Source organism: Pleurodeles waltl, chromosome 5 (assembly GCF_031143425.1).
Source record: "Pleurodeles waltl isolate 20211129_DDA chromosome 5, aPleWal1.hap1.20221129, whole genome shotgun sequence".
In the NCBI taxonomy this organism is placed as follows: domain Eukaryota; kingdom Metazoa; phylum Chordata; class Amphibia; order Caudata; family Salamandridae; genus Pleurodeles; species Pleurodeles waltl.
In genome coordinates this window covers 1,296,769,460-1,296,791,402 of record NC_090444.1, presented here as the reverse complement: position 1 = coordinate 1,296,791,402, position 21,943 = coordinate 1,296,769,460, and positions in this window count along the sequence as shown.

Below are 21,943 nucleotides of genomic sequence, written 5' to 3'. Positions count from 1 at the left end.
TGGGAACCAGGGAAGGGGGCACCCTTCAGCCAGAAGGTCCTCCATGAGTCTGGTGAGATAGGGCCGAAAAATGAGGTCTCTGTCTTGTCAGGATTACGTTTCAATTTATTGATGGGCATCCAGTGGAACACTTGTAAGATGCAGTTTTGTAATACTCTCTACATCAATCTCCTCTCATTTTCCACAGGTAAACAGAAGCTTGGTATCATCAGCATACGAGATTACTTTGCCCATAAGGTCTTGGTTAACAGAGCTAAGGGCTTAAGATACAGATTGAGTAGAATGGGACTAAGTGCCGAGCCTTGAGGCATACCAATTGACAGCTCATGAAGTTTGTAGGAAAAAGGCGGCATCCAGACTTCCTGATTTCTTTCCTCCAAAAAAGAAGTGAGTCACTTCAGGGCTGTTCTAACAATCCCAAATGATTGGAGTTGAGTTAGAAATCTAGGGTGGGGGCCAGTATTGAATGCCACTGACAGGCCCAACATAATCAAGATGGCCTTCCCCCCTTTATCTAGGGTGCCCTTTATGTACCTGACGACTTCCATCGAAGCCATTTCAGTACTGAAGTTGGGGTTAAACCCAGTCTGACTCGGGTGCAAAAGGTTATAATTTTTAAAATATTGTGAAAGCTGTGGGTTTACAATTTTTTCTAGTACTTTTGAGAAAGCAAGGAGAACGGAGATAGGCCTGTAATTAGCTCAAACTTTAGGATCAGCAGAAGGTTTTTTAAGCCAGGGCAGAATTTTGGCTTGTTTCCATTGCACTAGAGAGAACTGTTCCAGATGACAATGAGGTGTTCAGGACTTTGTTTACTAAGGGATTGATGACTTGTGCCTCTTTGGCATTTGTACTAGGAGGACATGGGTCAGATGGAGACCCTGATTTGAGACTTTTGATGGTTGCCAATGCCTACAGAGAGACAGTGAGGAAGTTGAAGAAGGGTGTTGTCCTAGAGGTAGTATCACTACAATTTGTTATCTGGGAGGGTTGTCAATTGTCTATGAGTCTACATACCAGGTTGCCTGAATAGTTGTGATTTTATTCTGAAAGAATGAGGCCTGCTGGTCACACAATTCAGCTGAAGGCTGATGGTCTCTGATGGCAGCCTGTGGTCTCATTAATGTTTTAACAATTTTAAAAATGTCCTTTGATTTATTGCCTGACTCTAAGATCTTTGTCTCGAAGGAGGCTTTTTTGCCTGAGCGGACCTCCAAAGGATATTTTTTTAGTGCTATCTTACACAAATTTTTGTCACCAGAGTTATACATTTTCTGCCATTTCCTCTCTAGGCATTTACATTGTTTCTTTCCAATCTAAAGTCCTCATTAAACCAAGGGACAGAAGGCTTGGTTCTGTGAAATGTATGTTCGGAGACTGGTGCCAAATCATTAATAGTACTCCGAATCCAGTTGTCCAAATGCTTGACATCCAATTCTAGAATTCCTGAAAGTGCAGGAGTATTCTCTTCCAAAGAGCGTGTCTGATCTGAAGGATGGCTGGATGGATTTTATGAAGAGCTCTTGAAGTGGTCTGTATTTATTTGTGAGAGGTAGATCTTTGTTAGCCCTGGCATCCTTGGAGTGGTTTTCCCTGTCTTTTTGCCTCTGCTTCCTGTATTTTCGACTGTGTGCTGGACTTCATTTTTGCTGGTTTTGGTATTCTGGGCACTTTACCATTGCTGACCAGTGCTAGAGTACAAGTGCTCTCTATCCAAATTCAGATTATGAATGGTTATCCCTGACAGGCATATTTGATTTACTAGTAAGTCCTTATAGGTGTACAGGGCCTATAAATCAAATGCTACTAGTGGGCCTGCAGCACTGATTCTGCTGCCCACATGAGTAGCCCTGTTGTAGGATGCTGGCTCTATATATATTATAGATAAAAATGAGATGCAATGTGTACAGAGAGTCCAGGGGTTCTCTAAAGACTTTACAGAGGCTAAAGTAGATAATATTAATGCTCTCTTTTGTGGTAATGTGGTCAAGCAGTTAGGCTTATCGGAGTTTAGTGCAAAGTATTTGTTGTACACATATAGTCAATGTTAGACTTTTCATCCTTGGCGTGGTCTCCCTTAACTTTTTGCCTCTGTTCCCCAGGTTGTTGATGTGTGCTGGACTCTGATTTTACTGTTTTTGTTACTCTGGGCACTTTACCACTACTACCCAGTGCTAAAGTGCAAGTGCTCCTGTTTAAATTGTATGTAAGTGGTTCATCCATGATTGGCATATTTGAATTACTAGTAAGTCCCTAGTATTGTGCACTAGAGGTGCCAGGGCCTGTAAATCAAATGCTACTAGTGGGCCTGCAGCACTGGTTGTGCCACCCACATAAGTAGCTCTGTAATCATGTCTCAGACCTGCCCCTGCAGTGTCTGTATGTGTATTTTTACACTGTAAGTTCAACTTGGCAAGTGTACCCACTTGCCAGGCCTAAACCTTCCCTTTACTTACATGTAAGGCACCCCTAAGGTAGGCCCTAGGTAGCCCCAAGGGCAGGGTGCAGTGTATGGATAAGGTAGGACATATAGTAATGTGGTTTATATGTCCTGACAGTGAAATACTGCCAATTTCGTTTTCACTGTTGCAAGGTCTGTCTCTCTCTCATAGGATAATATGGGGGCTACCTTTAAATATGATTAAAGTGTAGATTCCCCTAGAGAGTAGATGGACAGGTGGAGTTTGGGATCCCTGAACTCACAATTTAAAAATGCATCTTTTAGTAAAGTTGATTTTGAGATTGTGCGTTTGAAAATGCCACTTTTAGAAAGTGAGCATTTTCTTGCTTAAACCATTCTGTGACTCTGCCTTGTTTGTGGATTCCCTGTCTGGGTCAGTTTGACAGTTGGGTTGTTTTTCACCTCACACCAGACAGTGACACAAAGGGAGCTGGGGTGTGATCTGCATTTCCTGATTAGCCATCTCTGCTAGGAGGGGGGGTGGAGTGGTCACTCTCATCTGAAAGGACTGTGCCTGCCTCTGACAATGCTGTCTCCAACCCCCTGGTGTGTGTCTGAGGCCTTGCCTGGGCAAGGCAGGATTTCACCAGAAGGTGTGAGTCCCCTTTGAAGAAAGGTGACTTCAAAGACTAAAATGGGTATAAGAAGGGCACCCAAACTTACAAACTTTAGAAACACTTCTGGAATCAAGGGGAACCTCTGCCTGGAGAAGAGCTGATCGCTGAGGAACAAGTGCTGCCCTGCCTGTGACTGTGCTTTGTGGAGCTTTCCTGCAGTGCTGCTTCTGCCAGAGTAAGAGGGCAAAGACTGGACTTTGTGTGCCTTCCATCTTGAAGAAGAAATCTCCAAGGGCTTGATGTAGAGCTTGCCTCCTGTTATTGAAGTCTCAGGGATAGCAAAGACTTCTGCCTGCCAGCACCTGGAGTCTCTGGAGAGACCCCTACTCTGCTCTGTGGTGCCCTTCCAGTTCCTGGGACCCTGAAAGGAGAGGCTGGCAGCCTAAGGACAAAAATACACGCACCGAGCACCGTGCGGAGAAAAGATCGACGCGAATCCGATCGCGGCTGAGAAAACGACGCGACGCCGGTTCCGCAGCTGAGAAACGACGCCGCAGGAAACGCGACCGAAAAACCGACGCCCGGAGCAGGAGAAACGACGCGCAGCATCGCTGACGGAGGCTGAGAGATCGCACCCTGCGCCGCGGGACTTTCGGATCGTCGTGTGGCTGGCTTTTTCAACGCGCACCGCCGTGCCGAGTTGTTTTCGACGCACACAGCCGTGCAGGGTTACTTTCGACGCACACCGCCCGTGCGGGGTTATTTTTGACGCAAACCAGGTACATTTTCACGCTAGCAGCGCTAGTGTGGTGTTACAACTACCTAAAGACTCTTTTTATTTTAAACCGTTAAAAAATCATAACTTGACTTGTGTATGTTGGATTTTTGTCGTTTTGGTCTTGTTTTGTCTAGATAAATATTTCCTATTTTTCTAAACTGGTCTTGTGTCATTTTGTAGTGTTTTCATTAAGTTACTGTGTGTGTTGGTACAAATACTTTACGCCCAGCACTCTGAGGTTAAGCCTACTGCTCTGCCAAGCTACCAAGGGGGTAAGCAGGGGTTAGCTGAGGGTGATTCTCTTTTATCCTAACTAGAGTGAGGGTCCTTGCTTGAACAGGGGGTAACCTGACTGTCAACCAAAGACCCCATTTCTAACATTGGTGACCAGCGGTCGGGATTTGGACTTGTATTTGTACTTGACATACAGTAATTAAGTGTACACTACTGTTTTGATCTCAGACCACTACGTGACCACATACTACTAGTCTTGTGATTTTTGTTTTTTACTTGGACTGTTTTTCTCTGCATTCAGTTTCTTTTTTTTCGCTGATCCCGGGATTGACTTTGCTGAAACTTCATTTGAGAACTTGCTTTTCTGTTTTTGGAACTGTGCATATTTTTTTTAACCTCTCATCATGTCTCAGTCTGGAGATGCCCTAGCTGAAGCTGCTTTTGACTTGGAGAAATTGGAGAGCTACAAGGTGGCTCAGTTGAAGCAGTTTTGTAGTAATGTTGGCTGTCCCATTAAGAGCTCATCCAAGAAGGATGAGCTGCAAAAGGCGCTGAGGGCCTGGGTGACAGCCAAAGCAGCTGAGGGGCACACAGATGAGGAGCCAGAGGGGGAAGAGGAGTTGCTAGTCACTCACACTGATGTAGTGGGTGGGCCTGCTATGTCTCAGGGGAGAATCTCTAGGGCAAGTAGCAGTGTATCCTCCAAGGGTCTGACACCTGAAGAGTTACAGGACAGACAGGCAGAAAGGGAGTACCAATTGGAGCAGAGAAGGCTAGCCCTTGAGGAGAAGAAGATAACAATGGCTCATGAGCTTAGCTTGAAAGAGATAGATCATAGAAGCCAGTCCAGTAGGGATGGTGGCAGCAATTCTACAGTGCAGCCTGAGAGAAGGGTACACATCCCAAAAGACCTTGTGAGGGATTATAAGAGGGAGGATGATATCTACTTGTGGTTCAAGGGTTATGAGTCAGCTCTCCACATGAACCTGGTCCCTGAAGCTCATTGGGGGGCAGCCCTGTGGAAGCATTTTGAGGCAGAGGGGAGGGACACACTGACGGCCTTAGGGGATGCTCAGAGTCTCACCTACCCTGCCATGAAGGAGGCCTTACTTACCAGGTATGGTCTCACCCCTGAGCAGTACAAAGAGAAGTTTAGATCCTACAAGAGAAAGGAATCCCAAACATGGTTGGAATGTGTTGATTCTTGTTGCAGGTCACTGGATGGTTGGGTGAAGGGCAGTAAGGTAAACACGTATGAGGGGCTTTACAATTTAATTGCTTGGGAGCACTTGTACAGTTTATGTTTTCCAGAGCTGCGCCAGCACCTCATTGACAGCAAGCTGACTGACCCCAGGAAGCTTGCACAGGAAGCGGACCGCTGGGAGAGCACCAGGGTCCAAAAGAGGTATGGGGGAGACCACGCCAAGGGTGGGCAGGGTCCCTCTCAGAAGAAAGGGGGGGGTAAGGGCAAACAGGATGAGTTCTCTAAAGGGCCCCAAACTGATTCCCAGGGTAAGGATTCCCAACCCCCCAGTGAAAAGAGGCCATGGTTCTCCAAAGGGAAGCCAATGGCAGGTGGTCCCCTACGTAAGTGCTATTCATGTGACCAGGTGGGTCATGTGAGGGGGGACCCCAAATGCCCCAAAAGTACACCGGCACCCACTGGTGCACCGTCCCAGGGTTTGGCCAGTGTAGCGCTTGGGGAGGAGTTGGTTTCAGGTGGGTGGGAACCAGCAGAAATGACCCTTGTCTCACTAGGGGACAGTGAGATGGTCCAGAGAAACCTAGTGCCTGATAACACTAAGAAGTACAGGCAATGGGTGACCATCAATGGACAGAGGGTGGAGGCTCTGAGAGACACAGGAGCCAGTGTGACTACAGTGAGGAGTCACCTGGTGTCTGAAGAGCAGATTGATCCCCGGGTACTTCACCAAGTAGTTGCAGTAGACAACTCTGAGCGCCTCTGCAGAGTGGCGCAGGTTCCCTTTGAATGGGGGGGGGTCTCAGGTTCCTGGAAAGTAGCTGTGAGTCCAACCATGCCTGTTGATTGTTTGCTAGGCAACGACCTGGAGGACTCCCCTTGGAAGGAGGTGGAACACAGGTCTCACTTGGAGATGTTGGGTCTGCCTGGGTGGGTATGCGTATCCACCCGGTCTATGGCAGCCAATCAGGGTAGTCAAGAGCCCCTGGGGCCTGAAACAGTGGCCCAGGGGACCGCCAAGAAGAGGAAAGGCAGGAGGCGCGGGAAACCCGCCCCAGAAGTTCCCACGGTCCGGGAGGAGGCAGAGCCTGAGGGTGATGCCCCGGAACCTACAGGGGAACAGGTGGCTGAACTGGGGGAGGTCCCTGAGCTGTCGCAGTGGCAGCAGGAAGGGGGACCCACCAGGGAAGTATTCTGCACAGCGCAGAAGGAATGCCCTACTCTTGAGGGACTGCGGCAGCAGGCTGCAGCCCAGGCGGCTGGCGGGGCGCCAGGTACTCACCTGATTTATTGGGAGGATGGCCTCCTGTATAGTGAGCCTAAGGTTCCTGAGCCGGGGTCAGCTCGTATGCTGGTGGTACCCCAGGGCTTCAGGACCTTCCTACTGGGTTTGGCTCATGATGTGCCTTTGGCAGGACATCTAGGGCAGGACAAGACCTATAAGAGGCTTGTCTCCCACTTTTACTGGCCCTTGATGAACAAGCAGTCAGCTGCTTATTGTAGATCTTGTCAGACTTGTCAGGCAAGTGGCAAGAGTGGGGGGAAATGCAAAGCTCCCCTCCAACCTTTACCGGTAGTCAGTACTCCCTTTGAAAGGGTAGGAATTGACATTGTGGGGCCTCTGGATCCCAAGACAGCCCTGGGCAACAGGTTCATCCTGGTCTTGGTGGACCATGCCACACGGTACCCAGAAGCTATTCCTCTAAGGACGGTCACCGCCCCCGTGGTGGGACGTGCCTTGATGGGGGTTTTTACCCGCATGGGGTTCCCCAAAGAGGTAGTATCTGATAGGGGTACAAACTTCATATCCACTTATATGAAGTCTCTATGGAAGGTGTGTGGGGTAACCTACAAGTTCACCACCCCTTACCACCCCCAAAGTAATGGTCTGGTTGAGAGATTCAACCGCACCTTGAAAGGCATTATTCAGGGCCTGTCAGAGCCCTTGAGGCGTAAGTGGGACGTCCTCTTGCCATGCCTTCTGTTCGCTTACAGGGAGGTGCCTCAAAAGGGACTTGGCTTTAGCCCCTTTGAGCTCATCTATGGCCACCCTGTGAGGGGACCGCTCAGTCTGGTGAAGGAGGCTTTGGAGAAAGCTCCTAGTAAACCACCCCAGGATGTATTTAGCTACATGCTGGCACTAAGAAACCAGACTGCCCGCTTCAGGCGTCTCGCTCAGGAGAACCTGGAAGCAAGCCAGGAGGACATGAAACGGTGGTACGACCAGAATGCCACTCTGGTTGAGTTTCAGCCTGGACAAAAAGTGTGGGTCATGGCACCAGTAGAGCCTAGGGCTCTCCAAGATAAGTGGACTGGGCCTTTTGAGGTGGTGGAAAGAAAGAGCGAGGTCACCTATCTGGTAGACTTGCAATCCCCCAGGAACCCCTTGAGGGTCCTACATGTCAACCGCCTCAAACCACACTTTGAGCGAACTGAGCTATCCATGCTCCTAGCGACAGATGACGGGGTGGAGGAAGAGAGTGAGCCTCTTCCTGACCTCCTGTCTGCAGGAGAGAAAGATGGGTCTGTGGAGGGAGTGATCCTCTCCCCCTCCCTGGCTGAGGAACAGCAGAGGGACTGTCGCCACGTGCTGGGACAGTTCGCCTCACTGTTTTCCCTGATCCCAGGAGTCACACACCTGTGCACACATGATGTGGACACTGGGGACAGTACACCTGTTAAACATAAGGTTTACAGGGTGACTGACAGGGTGAGGGCTTGCATTAAGGAGGAAGTCTCCAAAATGTTAGCCCTAAGGGTTATTGAGCACTCCAGCAGTCCTTGGGCCAGCCCAGTGGTCTTGGTCCCAAAGGCTACTGCCCCTGGTGCCACTCCAGAACTTAGGTTCTGTGTGGACTACCGGGGTCTCAATGCGGTCAGCAAGACTGACGCACACCCCATCCCCCGAGCTGATGAGCTCATTGATCGGTTAGGAGCTGCCAAGTACCTCAGTACGTTTGATTTAACATCTGGGTACTGGCAGATTGCCTTAACTGAAGGGGCAAAGGAGAGGTCAGCATTCTCTACCCCCGATGGGCACTTCCACTTCAATGTGATGCCCTTTGGGATGAAGAATGCCCCTGCCACCTTTCAGAGGTTGGTCAACCAGGTGTTGGCAGGACTGGATGAGTTCAGTGCCGCCTACCTGGATGACATTGCTGTGTTTAGTTCCACATGGGAGGAACACCTGCAACACCTCTGGAGAGTGTTAGAGGCCCTGCAGAAGGCAGGCCTCACTATCAAGGCGAGCAAGTGCCAAATAGGGCAGGGTTCTGTGGTGTACTTAGGACACCAGGTGGGGAGTGGCCAGGTGGCACCCCTCCAGCCTAAGATTGACACGATTCTGGCTTGGGAGCCTCCCAAGACCCAGACTGAAGTGAGAGCCTTTTTAGGTCTCACAGGATACTATCGGAGGTTCGTTAAGGGATATGGTACCATTGTTACCCCCTTAACTGAGTTGACTTCTAAGAAGCAACCCAAGAAAGTGATCTGGACAGAGGCATGCCAGAACGCTTTTGATGCCCTGAAGGCGGCCATGTGCACAGCACCTGTGCTGAAGGCACCTGACTACTCCACGGAGTTTGTTGTACAGACAGACGCCTCAGAGCATGGTATTGGAGCAGTACTCTCACAGCTGAATGAAGAGGGCCTAGATCAACCCGTAGCCTTCATTAGCAGGAGGTTACTACCCAGGGAACGTAGGTGGAGTGCCATAGAACGTGAAGCGTTTGCTGTGGTCTGGGCACTGAAGAAGCTAAGACCCTACTTGTTTGGGACTCACTTCCGAGTTCAGACCGACCACAGACCCCTCAGATGGTTAATGCAGATGAGGGGTGAGAACCCAAAACTGTTGAGGTGGTCCATTTCCCTACAGGGGATGGACTTTACGGTGGAACATCGACCCGGTACAGAGCACGCCAATGCTGATGGTCTGTCCAGGTTCTTCCGCCTTAGTGATGAGAACTCCCATGAGGGTGGGTAGTTGCTCCCCACTTTTAGCTGGGGGGGACACGTGTTAGACTTTTCATCCTTGGCGTGGTCTCCCTTAACTTTTTGCCTCTGTTCCCCAGGTTGTTGATGTGTGCTGGACTCTGATTTTACTGTTTTTGTTACTCTGGGCACTTTACCACTACTACCCAGTGCTAAAGTGCAAGTGCTCCTGTTTAAATTGTATGTAAGTGGTTCATCCATGATTGGCATATTTGAATTACTAGTAAGTCCCTAGTAATGTGCACTAGAGGTGCCAGGGCCTGTAAATCAAATGCTACTAGTGGGCCTGCAGCACTGGTTGTGCCACCCACATAAGTAGCTCTGTAATCATGTCTCAGACCTGCCCCTGCAGTGTCTGTATGTGTATTTTTACACTGTAAGTTCAACTTGGCAAGTGTACCCACTTGCCAGGCCTAAACCTTCCCTTTACTTACATGTAAGGCACCCCTAAGGTAGGCCCTAGGTAGCCCCAAGGGCAGGGTGCAGTGTATGGATAAGGTAGGACATATAGTAATGTGGTTTATATGTCCTGACAGTGAAATACTGCCAATTTCGTTTTCACTGTTGCAAGGTCTGTCTCTCTCTCATAGGATAATATGGGGGCTACCTTTAAATATGATTAAAGTGTAGATTCCCCTAGAGAGTAGATGGACAGGTGGAGTTTGGGATCCCTGAACTCACAATTTAAAAATGCATCTTTTAGTAAAGTTGATTTTGAGATTGTGCGTTTGAAAATGCCACTTTTAGAAAGTGAGCATTTTCTTGCTTAAACCATTCTGTGACTCTGCCTTGTTTGTGGATTCCCTGTCTGGGTCAGTTTGACAGTTGGGTTGTTTTTCACCTCACACCAGACAGTGACACAAAGGGAGCTGGGGTGTGATCTGCATTTCCTGATTAGCCATCTCTGCTAGGAGGGGGGGTGGAGTGGTCACTCTCATCTGAAAGGACTGTGCCTGCCTCTGACAATGCTGTCTCCAACCCCCTGGTGTGTGTCTGAGGCCTTGCCTGGGCAAGGCAGGATTTCACCAGAAGGTGTGAGTCCCCTTTGAAGAAAGGTGACTTCAAAGACTAAAATGGGTATAAGAAGGGCACCCAAACTTACAAACTTTAGAAACACTTCTGGAATCAAGGGGAACCTCTGCCTGGAGAAGAGCTGATCGCTGAGGAACAAGTGCTGCCCTGCCTGTGACTGTGCTTTGTGGAGCTTTCCTGCAGTGCTGCTTCTGCCAGAGTAAGAGGGCAAAGACTGGACTTTGTGTGCCTTCCATCTTGAAGAAGAAATCTCCAAGGGCTTGATGTAGAGCTTGCCTCCTGTTATTGAAGTCTCAGGGATAGCAAAGACTTCTGCCTGCCAGCACCTGGAGTCTCTGGAGAGACCCCTACTCTGCTCTGTGGTGCCCTTCCAGTTCCTGGGACCCTGAAAGGAGAGGCTGGCAGCCTAAGGACAAAAATACACGCACCGAGCACCGTGCGGAGAAAAGATCGACGCGAATCCGATCGCGGCTGAGAAAACGACGCGACGCCGGTTCCGCAGCTGAGAAACGACGCCGCAGGAAACGCGACCGAAAAACCGACGCCCGGAGCAGGAGAAACGACGCGCAGCATCGCTGACGGAGGCTGAGAGATCGCACCCTGCGCCGCGGGACTTTCGGATCGTCGTGTGGCTGGCTTTTTCAACGCGCACCGCCGTGCCGAGTTGTTTTCGACGCACACAGCCGTGCAGGGTTACTTTCGACGCACACCGCCCGTGCGGGGTTATTTTTGACGCAAACCAGGTACATTTTCACGCTAGCAGCGCTAGTGTGGTGTTACAACTACCTAAAGACTCTTTTTATTTTAAACCGTTAAAAAATCATAACTTGACTTGTGTATGTTGGATTTTTGTCGTTTTGGTCTTGTTTTGTCTAGATAAATATTTCCTATTTTTCTAAACTGGTCTTGTGTCATTTTGTAGTGTTTTCATTAAGTTACTGTGTGTGTTGGTACAAATACTTTACGCCCAGCACTCTGAGGTTAAGCCTACTGCTCTGCCAAGCTACCAAGGGGGTAAGCAGGGGTTAGCTGAGGGTGATTCTCTTTTATCCTAACTAGAGTGAGGGTCCTTGCTTGAACAGGGGGTAACCTGACTGTCAACCAAAGACCCCATTTCTAACAGTCAATAAATGAGGCACACATTCAGTGACTATCTCCAGGCCAATGTATGTATATTGGAAAATAATATGTTGATACTTTATTTCTAGAACTAAAAGAATCTTGTTGCCGGTAAGTACATTTGCTAGTAAGTATTGGATCTGTGTATCAATAGCACTTTGTTTAAATTTGACAAAGAAAACGGTTTACAGGTAAGTAACAATTTTCACTTTTAAAAGTTGACAGATCAGTCCTGGGAGGGAAGTTTTGAGGTAAGTACTCAACTTACAGTTCCCGTCTCCAGGGGTTAGGATGTCCACTGGTCGGGGTTCAGGATGACCCCAAACTTGCACCTGTAGCAGCCGGGGACCAGCTGGGTGCAGAGGTCAAAGTTGAAGTTAGATTTAGAATGGGATCCCATGGAGACTGGGGGCACTCGAAAACAGATCTGCTGGCAGGTAAGTACCTGCAACTTCAGAGGGCAATCCTGGGGAGTTAAGGTGAGCACACAGGGGGCCACAGGTCAGCACCAAAAACACACCCTCAGGGGCACAGGGGCAGCCAGGTGCAGTGTGCAAACACAGCATCGGCCTCCCAATGCTTTTCAATAGGGGGATCATGGGGGCCACAAAGATGCTGCAGGCTGGGTCCAGGGAGTTGGTTCCAGGAAACCACAGGCTGGACAAGCAGGAAGGCTACCTGATAAACATTGCTGGATCAGTGGTCGGATTTCCCAAGGCCGGAGGGGGAGTGGTTGCAGTGGTACCTTTAGGCTTCAGGAATCTTCAGTTCTCTCACAGTAATGGGGCTCCACTCCTAACCCTGTTGGTCCCTGTCCTCCAAAGCAAGATGGAGGATTCTGCAGGGAGGGGGTCACTTCACTTCTAGACACCTTAGGGGTGGTCCTAGCTGGAGTGGTCAATCCCCGCTATTTTACCTAATTTTCCCGACGGACCTGCTGACAAAAGTGGAGCTTCATCCGGGGGACATGCATCACCACTAGCTGGAGTGCACTGGGGCACTGTAACAGGAGGCATGAGCCTTTGAAGTTCACCACCGACTGTTACAGTTTTTGCTGGCAAGACGCCAGAAGCACCTCCACCCAGAGCAGGCTTTGTTTCTGGTCCAGAGAGCACAAAGGCTTTCACCGCATGAAGTCAGAAACCTGTCTTTTAGTGGCAGGCTGTCACAGACTGGTCAGCCTTACACTAAAGGGTTTGTTAAAATACATGGGGCATCTCTAAGATGCCCTCTAGGTGCATTGTATAATAAATTCAACACTGGTATCAGTGTGGACTGATTGTGCTGAGAAGTTTGATACCAAACTTCCCAGCCTTCAGTGCAACTATCATGAAGCTGCGGGGTTTGTGATGGAAAATTCCCAGCACATGTTCTTAATATGCCCACGTTGCACTTACAATGTTTAAGAATACACGTAGACACTGTAGAGTCATATTGCTCATGCAGCTATGCCCTCACCTCTGGTATAATGCGCCCTGCCCTAGGTCTGTAAGGCCTGCTAGAGGGGTGACTTACCTATGCCACAGGCAGTAGTTGGTGGGCATAGCACCCTGAGAAGGATGCCATTCTGACTCAGCCTTTTTCTTCCCACCAGCACACACAAGCTTTAATGGCAGTGTGTATGTGTTTGGTGAGGAGTCCCTTAAGGTGGCACAATACATACTGCAACCCTTAGGGATCCTCCCTGGTCACAGGGCCCCTAGTACCACTGGTGCCTTTTAGAAGGGTCTCATCTGTGTGCCGGGGTGTGCCAATTGTGGAAACAATGGCACAGTTTTACGGAAAGAACACTGGTGCTGGGCCTGGTTAGCAGGATACCAGGACCCTCTCAGTCAAGTCAGCATCAATATCAGGCAAAAAGTGTGTTGGGGTTAACCATGCCAAAAGTAGCACTTTCCTACACCTATAAGTATGTCTTGGGTCTACAACTGCAGTGTCTGTGTGGGCTGTTTGGATCTGCCAGTTTGACCTGGCAAGTGCACCCACTTGGCAGGCTGAAACATCCCCTTTTACTTAATATATAAGTCACCTCTAAGGTAGGCCCAAGGCAGCCCCAATGGGCAGGGTGCAGTATATTTAAAAGATGGGACATGTACTGGTGTGTTTTACATGTCCTGATAGTGAAATTCTGCCAAAGTCGGGTTTCACTATTGCAAGTCCTATCCCTCTCACAGGTTAACAAGGAAATTGCCGTTAAATAAAAAGGGTGTGGAGTCTTTTTGTGGTGTTTTTACTGTGTTACTCTGTGTGTATGTACAGATGCTTTGCACATTGCGTCTGTGATAGGCCTGACTGGTTGTGCCAAGCTACCAAGGGGCTGAGCAGTGGCTATCTGAGCTGGGTATCTCCCTTACCCCGACAAGAGTGAGGGTCCCTACTTGGACAGGATGTAAACTGACAGCCAATTAGAGACCCCATTTCTAACAATCTTTCATTATTTTTAGCCACTTGATCAAATGATAATCAGACCATGCTAATTTTAGACGTTCAAGTAGGTCCATCATCGGGTCAGAGAAAATGTATTTTAACTTATGACCAGCTTGGAGAGTTGGTTTAGACAAATGTTGAGGAAGACCAGGAGAAGATATGGTGTCAAAGAGTGAAACTACATCGGAATCTGCTGTTTTACCCATGTGAAAGTTGAAGTCACAAACTGCTAAAAAATGGACATATGTAAAAGATCAGGAGGCCTCCCAATGCTTTTCAATAGGGGGATCATGGGGGCCACAAAGATGCTGCAGGCTGGGTCCAGGGAGTTGGTTCCAGGAAACCACAGGCTGGACAAGCAGGAAGGCTACCTGATAAACATTGCTGGATCAGTGGTCGGATTTCCCAAGGCCGGAGGGGGAGTGGTTGCAGTGGTACCTTTAGGCTTCAGGAATCTTCAGTTCTCTCACAGTAATGGGGCTCCACTCCTAACCCTGTTGGTCCCTGTCCTCCAAAGCAAGATGGAGGATTCTGCAGGGAGGGGGTCACTTCACTTCTAGACACCTTAGGGGTGGTCCTAGCTGGAGTGGTCAATCCCCGCTATTTTACCTAATTTTCCCGACGGACCTGCTGACAAAAGTGGAGCTTCATCCGGGGGACATGCATCACCACTAGCTGGAGTGCACTGGGGCACTGTAACAGGAGGCATGAGCCTTTGAAGTTCACCACCGACTGTTACAGTTTTTGCTGGCAAGACGCCAGAAGCACCTCCACCCAGAGCAGGCTTTGTTTCTGGTCCAGAGAGCACAAAGGCTTTCACCGCATGAAGTCAGAAACCTGTCTTTTAGTGGCAGGCTGTCACAGACTGGTCAGCCTTACACTAAAGGGTTTGTTAAAATACATGGGGCATCTCTAAGATGCCCTCTAGGTGCATTGTATAATAAATTCAACACTGGTATCAGTGTGGACTGATTGTGCTGAGAAGTTTGATACCAAACTTCCCAGCCTTCAGTGCAACTATCATGAAGCTGCGGGGTTTGTGATGGAAAATTCCCAGCACATGTTCTTAATATGCCCACGTTGCACTTACAATGTTTAAGAATACACGTAGACACTGTAGAGTCATATTGCTCATGCAGCTATGCCCTCACCTCTGGTATAATGCGCCCTGCCCTAGGTCTGTAAGGCCTGCTAGAGGGGTGACTTACCTATGCCACAGGCAGTAGTTGGTGGGCATAGCACCCTGAGAAGGATGCCATTCTGACTCAGCCTTTTTCTTCCCACCAGCACACACAAGCTTTAATGGCAGTGTGTATGTGTTTGGTGAGGAGTCCCTTAAGGTGGCACAATACATACTGCAACCCTTAGGGATCCTCCCTGGTCACAGGGCCCCTAGTACCACTGGTGCCTTTTAGAAGGGTCTCATCTGTGTGCCGGGGTGTGCCAATTGTGGAAACAATGGCACAGTTTTACGGAAAGAACACTGGTGCTGGGCCTGGTTAGCAGGATACCAGGACCCTCTCAGTCAAGTCAGCATCAATATCAGGCAAAAAGTGTGTTGGGGTTAACCATGCCAAAAGTAGCACTTTCCTACACCTATAAGTATGTCTTGGGTCTACAACTGCAGTGTCTGTGTGGGCTGTTTGGATCTGCCAGTTTGACCTGGCAAGTGCACCCACTTGGCAGGCTGAAACATCCCCTTTTACTTAATATATAAGTCACCTCTAAGGTAGGCCCAAGGCAGCCCCAATGGGCAGGGTGCAGTATATTTAAAAGATGGGACATGTACTGGTGTGTTTTACATGTCCTGATAGTGAAATTCTGCCAAAGTCGGGTTTCACTATTGCAAGTCCTATCCCTCTCACAGGTTAACAAGGAAATTGCCGTTAAATAAAAAGGGTGTGGAGTCTTTTTGTGGTGTTTTTACTGTGTTACTCTGTGTGTATGTACAGATGCTTTGCACATTGCGTCTGTGATAGGCCTGACTGGTTGTGCCAAGCTACCAAGGGGCTGAGCAGTGGCTATCTGAGCTGGGTATCTCCCTTACCCCGACAAGAGTGAGGGTCCCTACTTGGACAGGATGTAAACTGACAGCCAATTAGAGACCCCATTTCTAACAATCTTTCATTATTTTTAGCCACTTGATCAAATGATAATCAGACCATGCTAATTTTAGACGTTCAAGTAGGTCCATCATCGGGTCAGAGAAAATGTATTTTAACTTATGACCAGCTTGGAGAGTTGGTTTAGACAAATGTTGAGGAAGACCAGGAGAAGATATGGTGTCAAAGAGTGAAACTACATCGGAATCTGCTGTTTTACCCATGTGAAAGTTGAAGTCACAAACTGCTAAAAAATGGACATATGTAAAAGATCAGGAGGCCAGTGTACTGCCCAAAGATCTCAGAAAATGTCTGCCATGAGCCAGAGGCCTGTAAATGAGTACAAGGGCTAAAGATTGATGAACGGAAAAGGTAAGGCAGAAGCCTAAGCCTCCGCCGCCTTCCAATTCCTCAAAAGAGATGGGTGTAAATAATTTTCTTTGGCAGAGGGAGGTTGCAATAGTATACAAAGATGGGGGCCATGGGCAAAATGCTAACACAGGGACGGGGCCCCATGCATTCCCTCTCCCCCAAAAAGATACATTTCTTGCACAAGTTTTCTTGCACCACCCCCCAGGTGCTGGTCCACCCCAGGGGAAATTATTAGCATGAAAATAGAGCCCTATGTGCTCAGAAATAAGAAAGTAGGTCAAAGTCACTAAACTTTAAAATGTCATACCTTGGGCTCTGTTGGGGTGATTTGGATGCTCATGGGTTCTTTTTACTCCTGGTGTAGAGCTCTATCCATCAGGTGTAGTTACAACAACCCTCCTCACCTCCAAAAGCTGGTCTTCCTGGCTTCCTGCATCAGTTCTCCTTTGTAGCTGTGTTGGTGGGTGCAGAAATGTCCAGGGCTTCCCCCAACTGGTCCTTAGAGGTAAGAAGAACAGCCTCACTGGCCCTTGGAGAGGCCCACTGGTCCTAGGGTCAACTGGACAGAGTCCTTTGTCCTGAGTGGGTGTCAATGGGTTCCTCCTTCCAATTCTCCTTCGCAGGCCTAGGATCTAGAAGCTCAGTAGTTAGAAAATCCACAGGAAAGAGAGAGAATTCCCTTTGTGCAAGAGTTTATAAAGGGGAGAGGAAGGTTCCAGAAGACAGGCACCCCAACCAATCCTAGGACCCCACATCACCTCTCCACCCCTGTCCCAACCCCCCTGCACAGCATGTTGGGACAATCCAAAATAGAGTAATCAAGGAGACATCGGTCAGCTCTTGGAATATCAGCTCCACTCCTTGCTCACATCACTGCCAGGGAGTTGCACACTGGTATTTCAAAGGTGGTTTGGCTCCAGTTGTCAGGGCACTCTCTTTTGTTCAGTGGGCTTGTGCAGGCTAATCCCTGGTGCACTGTGACAGCTGGGCGATTGATACAGAGCATTCTTCCCCACCTGTTTCCTCCTTTTGTGTGGGGGCTACCATTGTTCTTGCTGCTGGAGAAAAAGTCATTTCTGGGCACAGAAGGGTGACAAAAGCCCTGGGCTATGATCCTCAGCTGAGAGAGGAAAACATAGAAACTCAGAATGGCCCACAAGATGTACAGCTATCATTTTGGATGTCACAAGTTTGATTTTCCCACACAAGTTACATTCAAATTAAAGACATCAGTAGTCTCTGTGGGCCAAGGTGAAGGGACAAGTCACTCTAAGGTGGTTCCCTCCCTATATGTAGTGGAGTGTCACTATAGTTAAAACAGTAAAGCACACTTACTTTCCCTAATAGTGTACACTACCCTCATGAGGCCTATCCCAAATCAATACCTAATTCTGCAGAGTCCCCATTGTGTCAGGCTCCCTGTGCACTGTTACCGGGCTGTGCATGACAATAGCCTCTCACATGCAGCCTGCACACATGCGCACACACATGTGCACATATGTTCATGTGTAACCAGCCAAGTACCCCTTATCCTTGCTGTGTTGCACCGGTCTTACCTGAAAAGGCAGACACTAGCAGTGAACCCAGGCAGTCTATTTACTGTGTGATTACCGTGAGTGAGACACCAGTAGTGAGACTCACCCACGGTAAAAAGTCAGAAAACCGGGTGTTCAAAAAAGCAAAAGCTCCGGGTGTACTGCTGCGAGAGGAAATCATTGTAACACATACTATCCTTTAGGTAACCTAAAGTATGCATGATTCCCACAAATTAAATTCACTCCAGGATCTTGTCTGCTTGCATAAAGGTCCAACTGCTCTTGAATTCAAAAACATGTCTACACTCACTCTTTCTCAAAAATATGGTCATTGATCTAGGTCTATATATATATATACATGTACATATATATATACCTACATGTTGCCTTGATTTTCTGTGTCTGAATGGGCTTCTTTTTTGACCCAACTTTATAATACTAGACCCCTTTCTGCCTTTGTTTTCGTTCTTCTCCTTCTGTCTTCAACTTGACCTACAAATTATTTTCCTGCACTGGTCACAATACATGTTAAATTGTTTCTGTGAGCATAAACTATACCAAATGTCAAAGTAGTTTCAAAGAATCATCTTCCTGTCTCTACATTTTTTCCTTTGGGAACTTTGTTAAAATGTCTCATAATAGGGACTTCTGAAAAGATTAAGGGCCAGATTTAGGTATTGGCGGATGAGTTGCTCCATCACAACTGTGACGAATATAAGAAATAATGGGATTTAGATTTCAGCAGGCGGGACATCCGTCACTGTTGTGATGGAGTAACCCATCCACCAATATCTAAATCAGGCCGTAAATTATGTTCTTTTGTTCAATCAATTGATATTGTTATTTTCATAGAAAAACAAAATAAAACAATACAGTGAAGGAATCTGGAGGGGAAAGAACAAAGAGCGAAAAAGAAACAAGCAGGTAAAATCAGTAGCAAAATCAGGAAATGTACAGTCCATATGACATCAATGCATGTAGCTATTTAATTACATAAATTATGATGGTTGCCAGTATACTAGGGGGTTGTGTAGGGAGATTGGTTTATGGATGCATGGAGGCGGTATTAGTATTAGGTGATAAGGGATAAAAAGATGCATGGTGGGGACATCATATTCAAACGAATGCACTATACATCTCTTAAGAGTGCTCTGGTGTACCATTTAAAGGCCATATGATGAGAGGGATAGGAAATGGGGGATAGTTAGTAAAAGGTCAAGGTAGGAAAGATCGGTGTCAGGGAGATCAATTGGGTGGGTCTGCCAGATGGGGTCCAAGTAAGATAAGTGGAAAGGACAGTGCAATCTTCTTTTTGAACATTTTGTGTATTTGTAAAGAGATGTCTCACCAGTTGGCTTGTAAGAGAGAGCAGGCAAAGAACATGTTTTCTTCATCACCAGGGGATGAGGCACATGCCCAGCATGTGTTGGTATTCTTGAGTTTTAGCTGGAACAGTTTCACAGGGGTACAGTATGCGAGTTTTGCAGGAAAGAGTTGTGATTGGGTTAGAGAAGGTATTAGTTTATGGTAAAGAAGGTGTGATCCCACTTTCACCCAGGTGTCCTTAGAAGGTAGGGAGAGCTTTCTCGACAAAAAGTAGGAAGCCCACTTTTGTTCTAAGAGAGACTGCTGTGAGCTTTTATGAGTGGGGAGTATTTTAATAGAAATGTGAAACTGTGTGCTAACACTTCGAACTGTGCTAGAATTTCTGTATTAAGGTTGATTGAGGGATGAGGCCAATCTTAGAGGTCTTAATTTGGTAGAAGCTCTTGAAATCTATGTCAGCCAGACGTAATTTTTGTTGTAGGACAGCAAATGAAAGTGGTTCAGTATTGTCAAGATCATTGCAAAACCTTCATTTTTCTAGATTGGGCCAGTGGTTGGAGAGATCAGAATATGTAGAATCTTGTTGTACCGTAATGAAATAAGGACAGATTTATGGATGTTAGTTTCTAGAGAATTTTGAAAAATGATCTATAGTGAGTAAGATTGAATTATTCTCACGCTGTGAGTTTTCTGTGAATATTAGGATGTTGTTTGAGTATGCAGCTGTTTTGTACGGGATGCTTTCAAAGGAAATGCCTGGGCTGTATGGAGATTCGTTTAGCATCAGGAGCATTTGGTCAATAAGGAGTAGAAACAATAACCAGGAGAGTGGGCACCCTTGTCAGGTACCATGTTGGAGTGTAAAGACTTGCAATAGGGCTTAGTTGATTCTAATTCTAGCAGTGGGGTTGGAATATAGGTCCATGGTCATTGTGATGAATTTCATCCCCAAGGTGTGTCTTAAGAGAAAGGCCTCGAGATATGGCCAGGAAACTTTATTAAAAGCCTTCTCCGCATCCTAGGCAATAGCCACTGCTGGTGGAGAAAGCATATCGGAGGCTTTTTCAATAACATGAGAAAAAAGATGAATATTGCCTCCAGCAAAGCGTCCCTTGATAAAACCTGATTGGGTGGGGTGACCAGTTTTTGGGATTAGTGGAGTAAGGTGGCTGGAAAGAATTTTTGCATAAATGTTAGCTTCCATGTTGATGAGGGAAATGGGTCTAAAGATTTTGGGGTTGGGGATAACTATAATGGTAGCTTCGGAGGCTGAGCCCAAGACATAGCCAGAGGAAGCAAAGTGGGAGAAAATCAACTCTAGTGTGGATATAAATGAGGAGGTAAACGTTTTATGAAATTCAGTCAGAAAACTGTCCAGGCCTGGTGCTTTGCCGGATGGGATACTTCCAATAGCTTGATAGATTTTCTCACATGTGTTTGGTTTGGCTAGAGTAGTTCAATCAGATTCAGACATTTGTTTGATTGGAAGAGACTGTAGGATGGTTAAACAGCAGTCACTAGGTGTGTCAACTGAGGGAGTATAAAGGATGGTATAAAAGCATTGGAAGACCTTAAGTATCATTTCAGTTACAGTTTGTATTTAGTTATGTTCATCTTTGATCAATTGGGTCAAACTAGTGTTGCGGTTGAATTTTAGGTAAGCCACTAGGGACTTTCCGGAGTTGTTAAGGTAAAATATTTTTTTACCTATTTGAACATGGGCTTAAAGATTTGCACATTTACTGATTATTGAATTGAATTTATACTAAAGTTGCTTTAGCAGAGTCAGAGTAGCAGAGTAATTGGTTTGTCAATAGCTCTTTTTTCTTTAGTTTTTATTTCCGTCGTTAGTTGGTCATGGGCTGATTTAGTGAGTTTATTTTCCTTGGCGTGCAGCTTATGATTTGACCTCTACAAAAGCATTTTATGGAATCCCAGAGAGTAAGCGGAGAAGTTACTGAGTGTTTGTTAGTTTGAATATATGATGGTTTAGATCATTATGAAGTTATTTGACTGCGGTTACATTTTTCAGGATTTCTGGGTTCATACGTCCAGTCTTTGGCTTTGGAAGTTAGACAGAGTTGGAGGTGTATAGAGATAACTGCCTCACCGGAAATGATGATCAGTTCAATAGAAGTCAATGTGATGTTTGGAAGAAGTGAGGAGTCCAGTAGGAGGTAGTCGATTCTGGAGAATGTGTTGTATGGGGATGAGAAAAAGGTGAAATCACTATCAGTGTGGTTGTGAACTCTCGTACGTTGGCTAATTTCTCAACAGAACATAAGGCGCAAAGTACTTTATTGGGATTTGGTTATTCTGTAGCTGATTGCCTGTGCAGGATAGAATCTAATGGAAGGTTAAAGTCACCACCAAGAATGATTCAGGCCTCTGGGATAGGAGTGCTATTTTGGCAGAAAGGGCATCCCAAAGCTTAGGGTCGTCTGTGGTGGGGGAGTTTATATTCACTGCATATATTTCTGTGGACAGACTTTGTAGCCATGTTATCAACCATCTACCATCATTATCTAGTTCAGAGGAGATAACTGACAGGCCAGAATTTTGGGATATCAGCATGAGGACCCAATTTATTTTAAGATTGCGAGTGAGCGGGCAAAATCTGAAACTCAACCAGTGCAGAAGGAGACTGCTTCTTTATAGCCAATTTTGGTTTCCTGCAAAAAAAGTCACCCTTGAGTGAGTCACAGTAATCAGAGAATATTTCCAGCTTCATGGGGTGGTTGAGTCTGTTGGCATTGGGAGAAATCACATTGAGTATGGTGGTGTTAGAGTTAGCCATTGTCATGTAGTG